This window comes from Rhinichthys klamathensis, unplaced genomic scaffold (genome assembly GCF_029890125.1).
Source record: "Rhinichthys klamathensis goyatoka isolate OS25496 unplaced genomic scaffold, OSU_Roscu_1.1 h1tg000121l_1, whole genome shotgun sequence".
Lineage (NCBI taxonomy): Eukaryota > Metazoa > Chordata > Actinopteri > Cypriniformes > Leuciscidae > Rhinichthys > Rhinichthys klamathensis.
In genome coordinates, this window is record NW_026606658.1 from 3512873 (window position 1) to 3530961 (window position 18089).

Below are 18089 nucleotides of genomic sequence, written 5' to 3' on the forward strand. Positions count from 1 at the left end.
ACATCACATTCAGACGCAAACATTTCTTCCCACTGTATTTAATGAGAGTTGAGTTTGGAAATGGTTTGGTTGATGGAAAACACAACCATGCAATTACAGTGAACAGGCTGAAATGAGTGTAACCTAACCTTTGCTGTAGTGTGTCATAGTGTTGTGCGTACAGGCCAGGGTGTCTGGATCCATTTACAGATTGAGATGTGGATTTTAGCCTTTTGATTGCGTGTATGTCATTTTAAAGCAAAAACTGAAATCAGACATTACGACAAAAACATCATTACTTAAAGTTTCTGCTGTTATTGGTTGTCTCTAAACAAGCTGTCAGTGTGCTGCTGTCGTTTTTGCCGTTCAGCTGGGTAATTTTCTCCCCCCTCTTTAAGCCATATGTTATTTTTGGATGAATGGCCCCAAACCCTGCCAGCCCGCTAACACAATGGAAATGCCAGAACACTCTTAATCCTGTAAGAATCCCAGTGATTTTAACTAATCCATCTGTATGCTGGGCAATGTACCTTCTTCCATAGCATGGCAGTGTCTAAAAAAGAAAACTGTGTATCTCTTTACATTTATCTGAAACTTTTTTCTTTCAGAGACCACCTCAACACTTCAGTAAAGAAGCTTTGTGTTTCAAAAAAATGTCGTGACAGGTAGACATCAGTATGAAAGATCTCTTTAAGCATGAAACAGATAATAATGTTGCTGTCTGTTGCTGCTCTTCCATGGTGGTTGCGGGTGTCCATTGATACGTGAAGGACAGACCTTTAGCTGGAGACGGAGGCAGGGACCATACAGATGTGTTCTGGATAAAGTGAAATACTGTATATTGCTTGACTGCTGTTTGTGTTCATAAAAATAAGATACAACTTGAGCCAATGAGACAGAGGGTTGTTTTTTTGAAAAGGTCCTTGTATTATTCCAGTCAGATAATTTTGTTTCCATTGAAAAGTTTTTTTTAACCTCTCCAAAAATTAACATTACTTTTGAAAAAAATAAGTTTAAATCATGTTTAAATCAAGTTTGGGATCAGTAAGTGTATATATATACTTTTATTCACCAAGGATGCATTAAATTGATCAAAAGTGACAGTAAAGACATATAAACTTACAAAATATTTCTCCAAAAAAATACTGTTTTTGATCAATGCTACTGTATTTTTGATCAAATAAATTCAGCCTTGATGAGTATTTAAAACATTTAAAAAATCTTACCATTTTGAATGTGTACATTCATATGATATAATAATATAAGATAATACTATAAAGAATATTATTTAAAATATAACATAAGCAAATAAAAGCTGTTTTATTTTACATGGAGAAGGTCGCCTCCTGGGGGTTGCCATTTTGAAATCGCATACCTTTATCTCATTAACCCCCATTATTGGACGCTTTCATTCACATAATACAATAATGTCTAACTTGTGAATAGCGAATTTCTACAATGGCATCGGTAACTGAGAACTATTGCATTTGCGTAATGCTACATCCATGCCACTTGATGTCAGTATAAGAAACATAGGTGTTCATTCAACTATTAAATTTTTTAGACAAGAAAGTTCTGAAATCCAATTCACTGTTTTCTCACATGATTTCAGACTGTCACAGCTCTTATCGTGCTCTCAAAATGGAGCTTGTGCATTCCTATCCGTCATGCGTTCCATCAAAGGACATCCTTAAAGTAAGTGACCATTTAAAATATTTCCTTGAGAGGACATCATATCTTATTGCATCTGGCCTGGTCTAGACCTGTTCGCTCTCCTCCTCTCTCTCACTGCTCTTCATTGCTAGCCTTTTCTACACTTTGCAGTGTGTGCAACTAAAACTGAAATAAAAATTTTGAAAAACTATATAGACATAATGATAACAATGACAAAAGCACGCAGCAAAATTACTAAAACTTAAAATTAAAATGGAAAATACAAAAGTAAAAGCTAATTAAAAATATTATAAACACAGTGTCACTGATGTTAAAATAGAAATGGTGCATGAGAGATCGAGCTGTTTGAGGGTGTTCTTGGCACAAACAGGAGGAGGAAGTGGATGATTTGCTGGGGAATAGGTAGAGCAACTTTGTCCTTCCAAACTAATTACCCTGAAAACAAACAGCAGTAAAAGTAGGCCAGTTATACTTACTGCAGAGAGATGTTTGGCTCAGTATTTGTATGTGAATCTAAACGCCGGGCTTTCTTTTTGTTTGCTTATATACATCTAATATGTTTGTCTTTGCTGACACAGGTGTGTCTGATTTGTATGTCCAGGACTTTTGTGCACTGTTGTTCATTTTAGGCATTTGTTTTGCTTAATTTTCACCAGAAGACTGTGTATAGTTTGAGAGACACAAGTCTCCACACCCCTTTCCATCCAAACAAGTCTTTTGCTCTCTCAGTCTCTTTTTGTATTTCTATCTCTCCCTCTTTCTCCTTTTCTCTCTTTCTAGGATAAGTATTACAGTTAATCAGATTATCACTCTTTTCTCTGAAAAGACCCAGTAGTCAGGCAGATAAAAGGGCAACCTAGAGTCCCCAGGGGTCCTGACAGACAGGGATCAAAGGAGTAGCTGATTAGCCAAAGCAATGTCGCTTTGATACCAGAAAGAAAGTGAGATAGAAAGAGTGAGCAACGAGACAGACAGAGAGAGAGAATTCAGATGGATGACAGTGTTTCATCCCATGTTTCAGCAGATGTCTTGGTTTACCTGCTACAGAGTCATCTCTTTGTCCTCTCTGTGGTAGGTCATACCTTGCTTTTATTCTTTCCTCCAGCAGCAGGAAAAGACACTCTTGATCTTCCTTCTATTCAGTATTCAATTAAAAATGAGTGTGTGTTTGTGGGAATTCCGTACATACGATAGGCTAAGTGTCTATTATGAGCCTCACCCTGTCTCAAGTCTTGTTTAGGCTTTACAGGTCAAAGTTCATCTTGCTCTGATAAACTTCATTCCATTAGTCTGATTGTGACCGACTGGCAAAGCTTGGCAGGAAGCGGTGGATAAAGTCCAGAGTGAGAATGTAATCCTCTCACATACACATTCAACCTTACATAAATCACAAGTTCATGGCAGCGTGCAGGTGATCTTTATGCCACCCACAGGTTTGAGAAAGTTAGTGCACTAACTAACTCAGAAACTACTCGCCGTCGCCACACATATACTGAAGCAGTGAAGGACAAACTCTTTTTCTTGAAATGTTTGATAGTATCTTTATTAGCAGAATGTGTGCTTAAAAGTTAACAAATGAACAGTTCACCCAAAAATTAAAGTTCTGTTTTATTCACCCTCATGGCACTCCAAACCTTTGTGCTGTTGTTGAGGTTTTTTGAAGCTCTTGCCAGAAATTTTTGAAACTCTTGCCACTTGCTCTTGGTGTATCTGAAATCACATACTTCCCTACTACATAGTAGGTGAAAAATAAAGTATGTGACAAAAGAAGTATGTCCAAATTCACAGTACTCATTAAAGAGTAGGCAAAAAGTACCTGAATGACCAGTGAGATTCTGTAGAGAGTATATGATGGGCATGGATACTGATAGGTCATATGATATGCCGTGAAGTAATTACTTTTTCAAAATAACTACCTACTCAAGAGTATGCGATTTCGGATGCAGCCATATAGTGAAACAGAGGCTGTCAGGTTTCGAAACATTCTTTTGAACCGAATCTTTTAAATGAATCAATTAATTTGTTTCACCATTTGTAATAAAACATACTGTTCAGCTCACTTACTCAATGATTAAATTGCAACATTAACAATAAAAATTGCTAGTTTTTATATATTTATTTATTTTTTTGTGATTCACGAATTACATTTCGTACTGTTTGACACAAAAAGCCATGATGTTGTATGGCTTGAGGATGCTTGGAAGATGTTTTTTTTTTTTTTTTTTTTTTTGCTTTGTTTTCTCTTTGGAGCTTAATGTGGTCACTATTAATTGTTGTTGAATGAAATTGAATGAATTGTGTGAGTATTCTTATACAGATAAAAAAAAGTCAAACCATTTTGGAACAACAAAAGTGAGTAAATGATATGAGAATTTTCATTTTTGGTTGAACTTTTTCTTTAAAAATGATTTGACGTAAAATAAACCTTTAAACCCCAAATATACCTTAAATTAAATCGAAGACCGCATATGTGTGACATCATTTCTAATAATACCTGGCCTAAACATAGCTGTTTTGGAGGTTTTTTTGAAAACCAAGTCTCCAGCACAGTCCTTCCGGAACATTTTGTGGCAGCTTTTATCTTCAAACTGCCCTTGGTCCATGGTGATTACATGACAAGGAAATCTTTTCAGATTAATGCGTTCAGTCAGTCTGCCAAGGTTAGATGAGAGTAAAAACATGAATATACTGGAGTGGGGAAATGCAGAAGTGGTGCAAACATATCCACATCTCTATGATCAGATGGTTTCTTAACTGCTCTTTTCTTAGTTCGGCAGCAGAATGTTCGAAAACAGTATACCATTCCACTATTTCAAACTTCTTGCTGCTTCGTTTTCATTTAAAAATAACAAGCTCATCTGAGATTGCCTGAATTAGTTGCATTTGTGCACCAACATCCATGTGGCATGCTGAAAAAAGCGTTATAGGCTTTAAATACGAATGTCACATGAACAAACAAGAAAACAGGTCTCATTGCATCCGCTTGTCAGACAAAGTGGTAACAACAGTACGAACTGGCGGCGATATCTATGGACTGTTAAAGGTGACCTATAATTCAAAATTGAATTTACCTTGGTATAGTCAAATAACAAGAGTTCAGTGCATGGACATGACATAGAGTGAATCTCAAACTGGACTGTTTTCGCGTTCTCATTTAATTCACGTTTATGAAAAACACCCCTGAAAAACGGTCGGTTCTCCACACAATACCGACTGTGACGCAATAGTCGGGATCATTAATATGCACGCCTCCAAATATTTGCATAATGCCAGCCCTCAATGCCAGGCGGAACTGCGCAGCCGAAGCATGGCAGTTGCTCAGTGTGGATGTACACATGAACACAAAAGTATTTTTTAGTTCCTTCATCTGGGCCTCTGAAGAAACAATGGGTATTTTATTTTCTCTGGAAATTTCCAAACATTTCACCGCCTGTTTCCTCAACTTGGGCCAATACAGAGCTGGCCTCGGATCGAGCTACCAAGCAACACTTTCTGATGTGTAATTTTTCAAGTTCAGACAGGTAATCTTTCTCTCAAAATCGTTCAATACTGTTTATGCATCAGTAAGTCAAGCCAGTGACTAAAATATCAGCTTCACATCGTTTCTTTTAGTAGGATGAAAATAATCGTATTTAATTTGTGAACAAATTATATACAGAAAGCGATCAAAGAAAAAAACTTTCCACACAGCGCGAGTTGGACACTTGCCAAACTCGTTATGAAATCAATGACGCACGTTACTGCACAACGAAGCTCTTACTGTATTTACATCATCGTGTTTGCATTGGTGAAAGCAGAGAGAGTGCAGAAACTGCTTTGCAATGATAAGATCTTCATTCTCGCGATCAACACACAGTCATCTGCTCAATGCTCATCACGGCAACATTTTATGTGATGGGAATAGATCTAAATACTTTAAAAAGATCTCACGATTCGTTAATCTCGATAGCTGTTATAGTAAAAACGTATAATAGCAGTAGTAAAAGTATTCGGGAGAGAGTTTCACATGTAATGCGTTGCTATTTCATATGCAAGCATGTCAGCCAATCACAGCAGTGGCCGCGGTTACACTGAATCCCACAGCAGACACGCCCCTTCAAACAGAGTGTTCAAATCAGAGGCTAAAAGCAGGCGAGGAAAAATGCCATTTATTTCTAAATTATGATTATTTTTTATCTAAAAAACATACTAACATTATAAGGGTAACCCAGGAAACATTATAAAATAATAAAAAAAAAACATTCTAGGGCACCTTTAAGGTAATCAGCTAACCTAACTAGTTCCTTTTATCGTTGGCATTTTATTCGACTTAAATATCTAAATGTTGGTGAGAAAAAGAACAAAAAACTTTTAGATATCAGTCTGCATATGTTATTATGGACATCGGTTATGCTCATCTATCTCTTTTGAAGGTATCTTGAGTAAAATGGCTCTATATTTCAAAAAAAGCACATACAAAAGACCCGAACCGGAAGCGATGCGACCTGTTTTACAGAGTATGGAAATTTGTTGCGCATAACCCCCATTTACATGTTTATCTTTGTGAGCAACTATACGTTAGACAAAAGTCTGTTTTCTGGCTCCGTCTGTCTTTTATTGGGTCTGTGAGGCAAACACTACATGACCACATCGGCTTTGAATGTGTGACCATCTGCCTTCATAGTAACCACAGGAGACATTTGTTTCAGTGATGTCACATGCTTCCACCCATATGCAGACACATAGCTGGCTTTGCTTCTGTGCTATCTGGTAGCGTAGAGATGGAGAGGCGCTGGAAAGTGTTGCTGAGATAGGACCTCTCTCCTGGGCTTTTAGAGTCTGACCTCAGACCATCTCCCTGGAGATACTGAGTGAGATTGAGATACAGTTCAGACTGAAGCACACACCTCTTTGCACAGTCACATACTTGACCATCAATGCTGTAATGGAGGGTAAGACATTCAGATAGACTGGGTGCATGTGTGCTTATATGTATATTTGTCTTTGGCCATGCATTTCCCATCAATAGAGCTCAAACACCCTTTAGTCATGCCTTTGAACATTTACATTGTCAACATAGTATAAAAAATAAGTATTTTATTCAGAAATGACACATAAATGCATTATAATGTTACAAAAGTAAACATCACATGAATAAATTACATTTTAAAATATATTAAAATAGAAAACTCTTCTTTTAAATAAATTAGTGTTTTACTGTATTTTTGCAGCCCTATGCTTAAAAATGAGGAATGAGTCTAAACAAGTTTCATCATATCTCTCAAAAGCTCACTTGAGATACCATGACCCTTCTCCAACAAGAGCAGCAAAAAAGGTCCTTGTCTCTAGAACTATTTTCTTCTCTGTCTAGGAATCTTATCTGGTGGCCTCTCCTCCTTAATGGTTCCATCTCACTGCAAAGTGAATGGAGTATTATATGGATGTAATGGGATTTTTATTGGTCTGCATGAATATTTGAATTCAAGAGATAGTTCACCTAAAAAATAAAAGTTCTGTTTTCATGTCGTTCCAAACCGAATGACTTTCTTTCATCCCTGGACTACAAAAGGAGAAGTCATGAAGAATGTTCATGCTCCTTGTTTCCATGAAGTGGATAGTGACCAGGGACTGTCAAGCTCCAAAAAGGATAAAAAGCATTATGTAAGTATTCATGTAGCTCTGAGTCTTCTGAAGTCATATAGCTTTGTGTGAGGATTGAGGAACAAGCTGGTGGTCACTATTATATTATAAGAACAACTTGGACTTTCTGCTTTATATAACTCTTTCATCGTGTTCCATGAAAATTCATACTCATTTCAAATGACATAAAGGTGAGTAAACGATGACAGAATTTTCATTTTTGGGTGACCTATTGCTTTAAGTGCATAGTTATGCAGTTCCAGCCAAAACACATACTGAACATGACCACCAGGTTGCTATGTGACACATACAAAGAAACACACATACAAACATCACTGAAAGCCTTAATAAGTTGCAGAAGACATGCATTACATAACGCCTGAGACCCCAAGGAACATAAACCACACACAAAGATGGTTAAACAAACATGTGCACTTACTCAAACACTGACCCTTAGAAAGCTTTTAGGACATTTTATGAGCACTCTCCCAAGATTACATGCTTATGACACACCCTGTAGAGACATGTTTCCTGAAAGTTTTCAAGAATGAATGCTAGCATACTCATGTACACCAACACACCAAGCAGAGTAAACACAACCCGATTGTCCTTGAGCGTTTGTTTGTGCCAGCTCTTAAAGCCATGACATTTATTGATGTGGTTTTTCTTTCATTGGCCTTTTAGTAGCATTTGAATCAGGCATTGGTCCCTTTAATCTCTTTGTAAGTTTGTTAATATCTCCGTTGTCCACACTTGTCTCGGATGAAAGCATTATAAACAAACTGCTGACTTCATATCCTCTCATACCTCAAATATAAATTATTTTAAATTACCGGTATGCTGTGCAATTTTCTCTGCCTGGTATTGATGATACACTAACGGTCAAAAGTTTGGAATGATTTGGTGCTCAAGAAACATTTCTTATTATTATTATTATCAATGTTGAAAAGAGTTTTTGCTGATTAAAATTTGTGAAAACTGTAATAACACTACCATTCAAAAGTATGGGTTAAGTAAGGTAAGAAAAAAATACTTTTATTCAGCAAGGACGCATTAAATTGATCTAAAGTGTCATTAAAGTATTTTTAATATTACAAAAGATTTAAATTTCAAATAAATGCTGTTCATTGAACTTTCGAATCATTCAAAGAATCTTGAAATCAATGGTTTCCACAAAAATATTAAGCATTTTTTCAAAATTTATAATAATAAAAACCATTATTAATAATTGAGCACCAATATTAATTGATATTATCTGAGCACCAAATCAGCATATTAGAATGATTTATGAAGGATCATGTGACCCTGAACATTGGAGTAATGATGCTGAAAATTCAGCTTTAGTCACAGGAATAGATGATTATATTTTAAAATTGATTCAAATAGAAAACATTTACTTTAAATTGTAATAATATTTCACATTATTACTGTTTTACTGTATTGTTGATCAAATAAATGGAGCCTTGGTGAGCAGAATAGACTTCTTTCAAAAACATCAATAGTCCTTCCTGTTGCACAGCAAATTGCAACCAGATTTTAATTCTTAATAAAATGAACGTGTGTGGGCGTTTTTGTGTTTTTATGCTTGTTGGTGTTAGGCTTGTAGTTTTGAGTGTGTTGGTATGTGTGTTTGTATGTTTTGTCTTGTACTCTTTTGAGGCCTGCAGTTCTGACCTTTGAACTCTGTCCTTTGTTCCCTCTCTCCAGTGGCAGAATGAAAGCGATCAGTGTGTCTCTCCTGCCGAATACATCCATCTCTCCAACTGTGCCAAAGCGACTGTGTAGATTCGGGTTCTTTTGTGAGATTAACAAAACATTGGTTTAACGTTATCACATACAGGTCAATGCATTCGTAGGCCTGTGAATATACATAAATCATTTTAAAATGATAGTTTTAAAAGCAAAAATATATATTTTAATTAATGTCATTAACTAATGTTGTTTCAAATCTGTTTGATTTTCTTTCTTCCATATATCATAAAAGTAGGTTTAGCAGGATTTTCAAGCTGTTTCATACAGTGAAGTAGCCTGGGAAAACCCAGACAACTTCCGGCAAATTTAGATTTGCTCTGAAAGTTAGTCTGGCAAAGAGCTCATTCAAGCCCATTTTCAATCCGTCGAAATCGAGGCACCACTCAGAAAAGTTGGGGCGGGCTTTACACGATGACGACAGCGCTTGGATTTTGAAGCAGATTTTGTAGCCTACATTACAAAGATGGATGCCGCCGTCGAACATCACTCGTTCGAATCAGCTATCGCGTCTGTTTTAAGCGATTTGAACATTTCCTTTTTGTTAAAAACCGAGCAAAAAACAACACTCAGAGATGATTCTCCGCCGCTCTGCATACGTCATCTCCTTCATCGCTCTGATTGGTTTTAGGTCTATCCGCGACGTCCGTTGGTGACGCCCCTCTGGAAATGATTTGTCTATGACGCTTTGCCAGACCATAATTCAGTTGCAACTGAGAATGGTCTGGTTTTAACCAGGCTAACAGTGAAGGTTAAAAACCCTAAAAATGACCAAAAAGTACCAAAGTGCCATAATAGTAGTTCATATGACTCTTGTGCTATATTTAAAGTCGTCTGAAGTCATACAATAGCTTTGTGTGTGTAGACAAACTTCTTGTGTTGCGGGTGGTTTCCATGTACCACACAAAAATGATAACGTATGGAATCATACATGGAAAACCTGTTATGAATTACATATTTTACAGTAACTGCAGCATATAGAAATGATCAGCAACTTACATTTAGGGCTTTTCCTCTGCTGACATTCCATGGTCACCATTCACTGTCATTGTGTAGAAAATATAGCCTAAACATCCTGCTAAACTTCTCTTGTGTTTGTTCCACAAAAGAAAGTCATACAGGTTTGGACAAACATGAGGTTGAGTAAATGACGACGACGACATTCTCACATTGGGGTGAACTATCCCTTTGTACCTTGAAAACAAAATCAATTCGTTTTTTTCAAAAGTTTTATAAATTCACAAGTTAAGCTCTGTTACAGTCCCATGTGTACCTAACAAGACCCATTCGATGACCTTTGACCTGAGAGGAGTAACCGTAGCCCAAACATGTCTCCTCCTGTGCCAACAAACCTGGTTCGAGTTACACTTTTAATAGGCAGGTTTAAAGAGGGCAGAGGGAGGTGGAGTGTGGAACAGATCAAAAGTGCTTTCCTAAATGTCCTTTGTCGTGACTTTGCCGTGTTTGATGTCTATGCTGTTGACTCTCTCACTCTTTCCCTACCTCGATCTCTCTCTCTCTCTCTCTCTCTCATTTCAAAGAGATGGAAGAGTCATCTCCCTCCCGCGGTCTGCCAACGCACAGACCACCAGGGGAAGTAAGGGAGCGAAAAAAGAAAGAGGAAGAGAAAGATAACTGGAGAGATTGGACAGTCGGGAGCTTTTGAAGAGAAGAAAGACTGAATTCTGCCCCAAGAACAGCGATAATGGACATGGGGTCCCACTGGGGGAGATGGGACGGAGGGGTATATATGAAATATGAAAGATGAAGTGAGAGATTAGAGCATGATAGAAAGCTTTGGTGAACACCAATTTAAAATGCTTATTTCTTAATAAATGCTTTTTCTTTCTTTCTTTCTTTTTAAACTGGCAGGACAGTTTTATCTGTTTGCAGTGTGGACTGTTGTCCTTTCACCTGGAGCCAAGGCTCATGAACTACATGGTCGGAAGTGTTGGGAAATCTGCGTCCTGTTTCATGCTTGGCAAACTTTTGTTGACTGAATACATCAGTTAAAGGGGTAGTTCACCAAAAAATTTAAATTCTGTCATTAATTACTCATGCCGTTCCAAACCCGTAAGACTTTCGTTCATCTTCGGAACACAAAGGAAGATCTTTCTGATGAAATCGGAGATCTTTCTGTCGCTCCATTGACAGTCTACGGAACTACCCCTTTCAAGCCCCAGAAAGGTTCTAAAGACAACATGTGAAAGTAATCCATGTGAATTCAGTGGTTTAACCTCAATTTCATGATGTGATGTGAGTGCTTTGTTTGCAAAAAAGACCAACATAAAAAAAACATACCACTTTATTTACAAAATATGAATCTCCAACGTGTTCAAGAGAGCAACACGACGCATGCTTATGTTGACGCGAGTGGTAAATTGAATGGATTACTTTAATGATGTCTTTACTACCTTTCTGGGGCTTGAAAGGGGTAGTTGCGTAGACTGTCAATGGAGGGAATTGTCATCTTTTCATTTTGGGTGAACTAACCCTAAGGCTTTTTCAGGCCATTTATTGAAGTTCCTTGCATGGAAGAATGAGAGAAAGGTAAAATGTTCCGTGTTTTTGACAATATTTTGCTGGTATGTGCACCAGCAAGGCCCATACTGAGTTCTAAACAGATGAGAGAGCATCGGATGAATAGATCAACAGATGGATGAAAAAGTGAAGTGAGTCAGTATACAGCTATGCACTGTCCCTGTGCCCTTTCTGTCCTCTCTGTGCTATTTGGATACAATCTCTTTTATCTCCGCTGGTGCCAGCCTCTGATGCATAAACACTCCAGACTGGCTCCTTTTGCATTTGATAGTGGGAGAGAAAATGAAAGGAAGCAAAAACCGCATTAGCGTTGCAGCATCAGTAAGAACATCCCGTGTCCGGCCTGTCGTTCATTTCATTTTACACTTCTTCATTTCTCGTACACAGTTCATTTCCTCCTTGAACTGTACTGAAGTCATCCATGCTAATGTGCATATATAAGAATTTATAGTGTCCTGTTGATTTGCATTTTTTGGTCAAATTATTTTTTCATTTAAGTGTGTGGGTTAATTTCGGTTTTCCTTTTTTATTATTATTATTATCATTATTTTTAAATTACACTACATGCTAATGTTGTCAGTAAAACTTCAGATTTGTTTAATGTTATTGAAAGAAGGCAAAGTTGAATTTTCAGCATCATTACTTCAGTCTTCAGTGTCACATGATCCTTCAGAAATCATTTTAATATGCAGTTATGCTGCTTAATATTTTTGTGGAAACTGATAACAAAATTCAGGATTCTGTAATGAATGCAATGGTTGTTTTAAAACAAGTTTAAAACAACAGAATTGGTTTGAAATAGAAAAGTTTTTTACATTGTTGAAAAATATGTATGTCACTTTTGATCAATTAAATGCATTCTTACTCTATAAAAGTATTATTAATTTCAAAAAAAAAAAAAAAAAAAACTTTGCCAAAGGGATCAGAAACATAAGACATTATGAAGGCCCTGCTGGGAAGCTCAGACATTGTAAAGCTGTTTCAGTTTGTCATCACATATATTTAACCAGGAGACTTTGTAAAAGGCGTTTGTTCAAACAGTTTTAGATGTATGAACATGTCACCTGCCATCACATCAAACCATGTGTTTTTCATTATCATTTCCTCTCCACACACTTGTGTCCTCAAACACATGTATGTGTGTATTTTGTTAGATGTGTTATCTGCAGCACTGGAATCAGATACTTTATGATACAACTTTGAAGAACTTTTCATCTCTTTCGCACACCCCGTCTCTGTCTCACTCGGCAGGGTGGGCTTTAATCTATTTTCACCCCTGGCTTCTTAAGAAAGTAGATCCAATAAGTCAGCTTCCTGCTGCGAGAGTCACTCCTGACTAAACTTTGTGTGTGCGTCCCGTTCCCGTATGGGAATAGTGGTTTTCTTAGACCTTTTCCATCTCTCATTTCAGCTTGATTTAAAGGGATAGTTCCCACAAAAATGATAATTCTGTCATCATTTACTCACCCAGTCACCCTCATGACCACAAAAGAAGATATTTTGAAGAATGTTAGTAACATGCTTCCTCTAAGATATATCAAGAAAAAAAATCCTTTTAGTTCTAATGATGATAACATGTGACACATTTATTACATTTTGATCATGCTGTAACAACTCTGTGAAATGAATTTGGAATTTAATATCCTTAATCACAGCCGAACAGAACAATGAGCCAAATCATCTCTGCCCACCTTCTCATTCCTTCAAACCCAAATGAGAGAACGGAAGTAGAAAAACAAAAAAGGTCTTCCTCAGAAGCGGGTATAAAACTCCCTCTGTTCTGCATTAAACGAGTCTCTTGGAGACTCTCATCCTGTTTCCATCCTGCCGCTCCTAAAACTCATTACCGGCCCCAACCCCCCCCCCCCCCCCCATCCCTATTTCTTTATTCCCCTCTTCCCTTGCTCTTCCCACTCACTCTTCCAAACTCTTATCCTCTGTTGCCCATCTGCCCTTCCTGTTACCATGGTTATCAGCAGAACAAAAAAGCCACGTTGGTCTTCATAACTTTGGGTTAGGCTGGATTTGACTAAGTGAATGGCAGTTTCTATGCTTTAGATGTTTATAGATATAATTGTATGCAAGCATTTTTCAAATATACTCATGTTTATGCCTTATTTATTGTGTTGACCATTGCAAGAGAGCGAGACATTGAACATTTATGTGATAAACCAAAGATGATGCCATGAGTTTCTGTGGAGGAAATGTTGCCTTGTAAATTGTTTTATGACGGTCAGTCACGTTTGCGGATCCCGTGTTCCAAATTGTCTGTGACTTCTCCTATAAAACAGAGATATAGCAAATATAGTTCACTCTACAATGAATATGTCTTAGCAAGCATGTTGAAGATTAGCAGACAGGCAGTACATTTACTGTGCCAAACTTTTCCACATAAAAGCAGTTTATTCAGCATACTGATGCATCTCCTCTATTGACGTCCATTCAAACAGAACAGTCTCTTGTCTGAATTCCAGAATGTTATTTTTAAGGTAATCTTGACATCTCTGACGACACTGCAGTGATGTTTTGTACTGCACACCAAAGATTTCGACTTCCCGGCACACCTTGGTCAAGAGATGTGATGACAAAAGTGATTTGATTTGTCCCTTTCAGGCTAGTCTGTCTCACATCTTACGTAGCAAGCTCAACTCTCATCTACTTGTATGGAGAAAGACCAGACATCAGACAATTTTGCATTTTAATATATTTTAAAATGTGATTTATTCCTGTGATGGCAAAGCTGAATTTTCAGAATCATTACCCCAGTCTTCAGTGTCACATGATCCTTCAGAAATCGTTCAGAAATCTTGAGTTTTGGTGCTCAAGAAACATTTCTTATTATTATCAATGTTGAAAACAATTGTGCTGCTAAAATTTTGTGAAATACTTTAAGGATTCTTTGATGAATAGAAAGTTCACAAGAGCAGCATTGATTAGAATTGTTTTGATCAATTAAATGTATAATGTATCCTTGGTGAATAAAAGAAAAATTCAGTTTCTTTGAAAAAAATATTGTCTAAAGATTTTGAACTGTAAAGTATTTTTATTATTATTATTTATATATATATATATATATATATATATATATATTAATGTATATCATGTATATGTTAGCTTAGAAACATGCTAACATCACATATCTATTGAAATCGTTAGTGTTTAGTCTGAGACTAAACATTTGTTTTGCTGAGTTTCCATGTTTCCACCTTACATAAGACAGCTCAATAGGTTTTGGAAAAACATTAATTAATCATTTCTGGTTTAACCAAAGATGTAATGCATTAGAGTTGCTATAATGAGGATATAACTTCTCTTATAACTTGTTGTCACTCACATATTCTTTTCCCATTGCATTCTATGGACTCACATGCTTTAAATCCAGGACCATTTGCTGGACTCCTGCTCAAAGCTATAGCGTTTCTTGAAAAGACTCACTGTGCAGAGCGGATTGACAACATGTGGAATAATTATTTTCTGTAAAAACATCCAGGAGGTTTCCGACAGGCTGTCTCCTGATCAAAACGAACATTAAAGCAACACCATGTGATTTTTCCTCAGCGGTCGCCCTACAGGTTGGAAGCAGAATTGTCCATTACTGCTGTCGTAAATAATTTAGCCTTCCGCAGCCGACTGTCGCACGCGCACGCTCGCTGTTTATCCAGCACCGGCTTTGGAATCAACAATGGCAGACATCCCAACCTGCAAGAAGTCATTTCAGGGAGGTATATCTTGGTGACTGGATTGTTGACGGGGGTGGGGGCTGGTGGCGGGTTGACTAGCTTTCGTGAGGCACACTCACAAGGTCTCTCGCTCTCTCTCTGCCGTGCTCGCGCTATGTATGTTATGCGCGCAGTATGTTCTGTCTCGCATGCGCGCTCTAGATTCCGGCAGATCTGAACTAATTTGCGGGCATCAGGGAGACGCAGGAGACTCCCGGGAGACTTGGGATGTCTGCAATGGCCACAGACAATTTGAGGAAGTGGTGGGGGAAGTGACGTATGCCGTAAAGCAGTCGAATTTTGTAGTTCTTTTTGTGCACGGGTTCCTACCCGAAACCCGAAGTTACATAGTGCCAGTAAAAGCGATACAGACCACGTCAGGCTATGGCAGACGTGTCATTTAACTTATTTTAAGTCGATGTACCATCACAAGGGTCTTGGAAATATATTATGAAGGTTGAAAAACTACATAGTGTTACTTTAATGCGCTATGTTATTCAGAGTTTAACTTTTCCCACCTGATTTTATCACTTTGCCTCAACGAGGGCTCTGTTTGGAAAAACCATGTGCCCGCCGGGCGAAAGGGTCACTAAACAGTGCGACTCACTTCCTTTCAGGCATGATGTGTAGGTAATGTGTCAGAAAACTTGTGAAGACACCAGCTAACCCATGTAAGAAAGTGATTTGAGGACACGTGTAACTGGCCGATCTGTGGACACAGTGTGAATGAAGTGTCCTTTTCACACAGTAAATCAAACTGATGAATGGTGTCTCTATCAATTTGTCTCAAAACACTGATGAATAACACTCACAGAACTTTTAGCATTTGCGTTCCTCAGAGAAAGGCTGTTTGTGTGTGTGTACGGGTGCATGTGCGTGACTGCGTGTGTGTGTGTGTGTGTGTCTTGGTCGGGGAATAAATGAAGATGAAGACAGGCGCCACTGTTTATTGTGTTTGTGTATGCGTGTGGGCCGGTGTGTTTGAGGAGTGTCTGCTCTACACGAAAGCCTGAAAAGAGACTGAGGGCCACAGAGACACGCATGGAGACTGAGAGCTGAGCAGTGCATCTAAACAAAGAACAGCTCTGTTTGCTGAAAATTATGCATGTGTCTTTGCTGCTGGGGTTGCTGTCAGAATGAGGTTCTCAAAATAATATGCAGTGGTGTCTGCATTTCCTGTTACGCTTGATGTAAACTTCCCCAGCCTGCATTTAATATTAAAAACCAAATGACTAGGCAAATACAACCTGTCTGAACGTCTTTAGATGTGTAAATGGCCTCAAAAAATTAAGATTCAAAAGCATAATTGCTACATGCTCTTGCAATTCCTGTTATTTCTGGCTTTTCCTTTTCTCTGCAGCATTTTGTTTGTTTTACACCATTGACATGGAGTGTCACCTCCGCAAGTATACCGTTAGTGATTTTGTGACATGTCCTGAAGTCTTCCAGCCGGGTAGGTACTGTACGACTATACTGACGTCTCAAGGCACTGAGTGTTTGTTGTGCCAGACTCTTGGCTGAACTTCTCTCCTTCTGTCAGCACTCTGTTTTAATTATCGTCCTAATTTACCCCCCTTATTTTTTTTGAGTTGCTCCACTTCAGTCACTTTCCCAGGTGGGGTGGCATCCGGAATGCTATCCGGTCTGGCACCAAACTACCATTCTGGCTTTCCAGAATTTTCTCCTCTGTCCTCTCCCTCTTTCTCCTGTTTGTATCCAAATAGCGGGATGATATATATCTTTTTTTTCCCTGTGATTCAGAGTCTGATCATAATCAACACCTGAATCGGTAGAACTATCAATAGTGTACTTGTGTATTTCACTTCTGGGTGCCTTGACAACTTTTTGACAACTTTGTGTCCCAGGGGGGGATTTTTGTTAAAACTAACACATTTTTGTCCAAGCTAAAGGCTTTTGGGCAGCGCTGTATGACATATGGTACCATTAAAAAACAATTCTGTTATATGAAGGTCACATTAAAACTTTCATGCCTTTATTTTGGGAACTTTTCTAATGACATTGATATATGCAAAGTTCTGTCATGAAACTCTAGATGGCGCAGGCTAATAGGTCCTTAACTCAAACTGATTGCAATCGTATGATTCTCTATAGGGCGCATCTGATTGGTTCCTGCTGTATCAGTAGCCAATGAGCTCGCGTGCTCGACCTTCAAAAACTTTGGTAGCATTTGCCTTAGCAGTGCAGTCCACTTTCAGAAACCCTCCACCTTCCCCAGCTCCACTTGTATAGATCTGCTACGGGTAATTAATGTACGCTATATTGTACAGCAGCAGCATGTCTTACTTGCTCACAGCAGTGTGTCTTGTATGTATTGGCAGTAGCAAGTCCCATACTTAATCTGCAGCAGCGTAGCAGATCTATTCCGCCAAGACCAGATATATCAACATTGTCATACACCAGTTATATTATAATTATTTCTGGAGGATCATGTGACACTGAAGACTTCAGCTTTGCAAAAAAGTATGTTCATGACTATGACGTAAACTAAAGGCTTCAAATAACTTTTGCTCCAACTTACTTCCTGTTTCAATAGGAAATATGCCAGCACAGGAAAAAACAACTGAGCTCATCAAGCCATGTCATGTGTCCTTTAGTTAATTCAAGAGCATGATGAATTATGAGTGTGGTAAAAAAAAAGAAAAAAAAAAGTGAGGTAAGTAAGTAAAAAGAGAGGAGGTGCTCTTCATCAATAACAGTAAGCTGTGCTGGTGTGGCTGTTTACACTGGGGGACTAACAGCAGTGCAGAGTGCAACTGTAATCTGCCCCTCTCAGTAAACAGTCTGTCA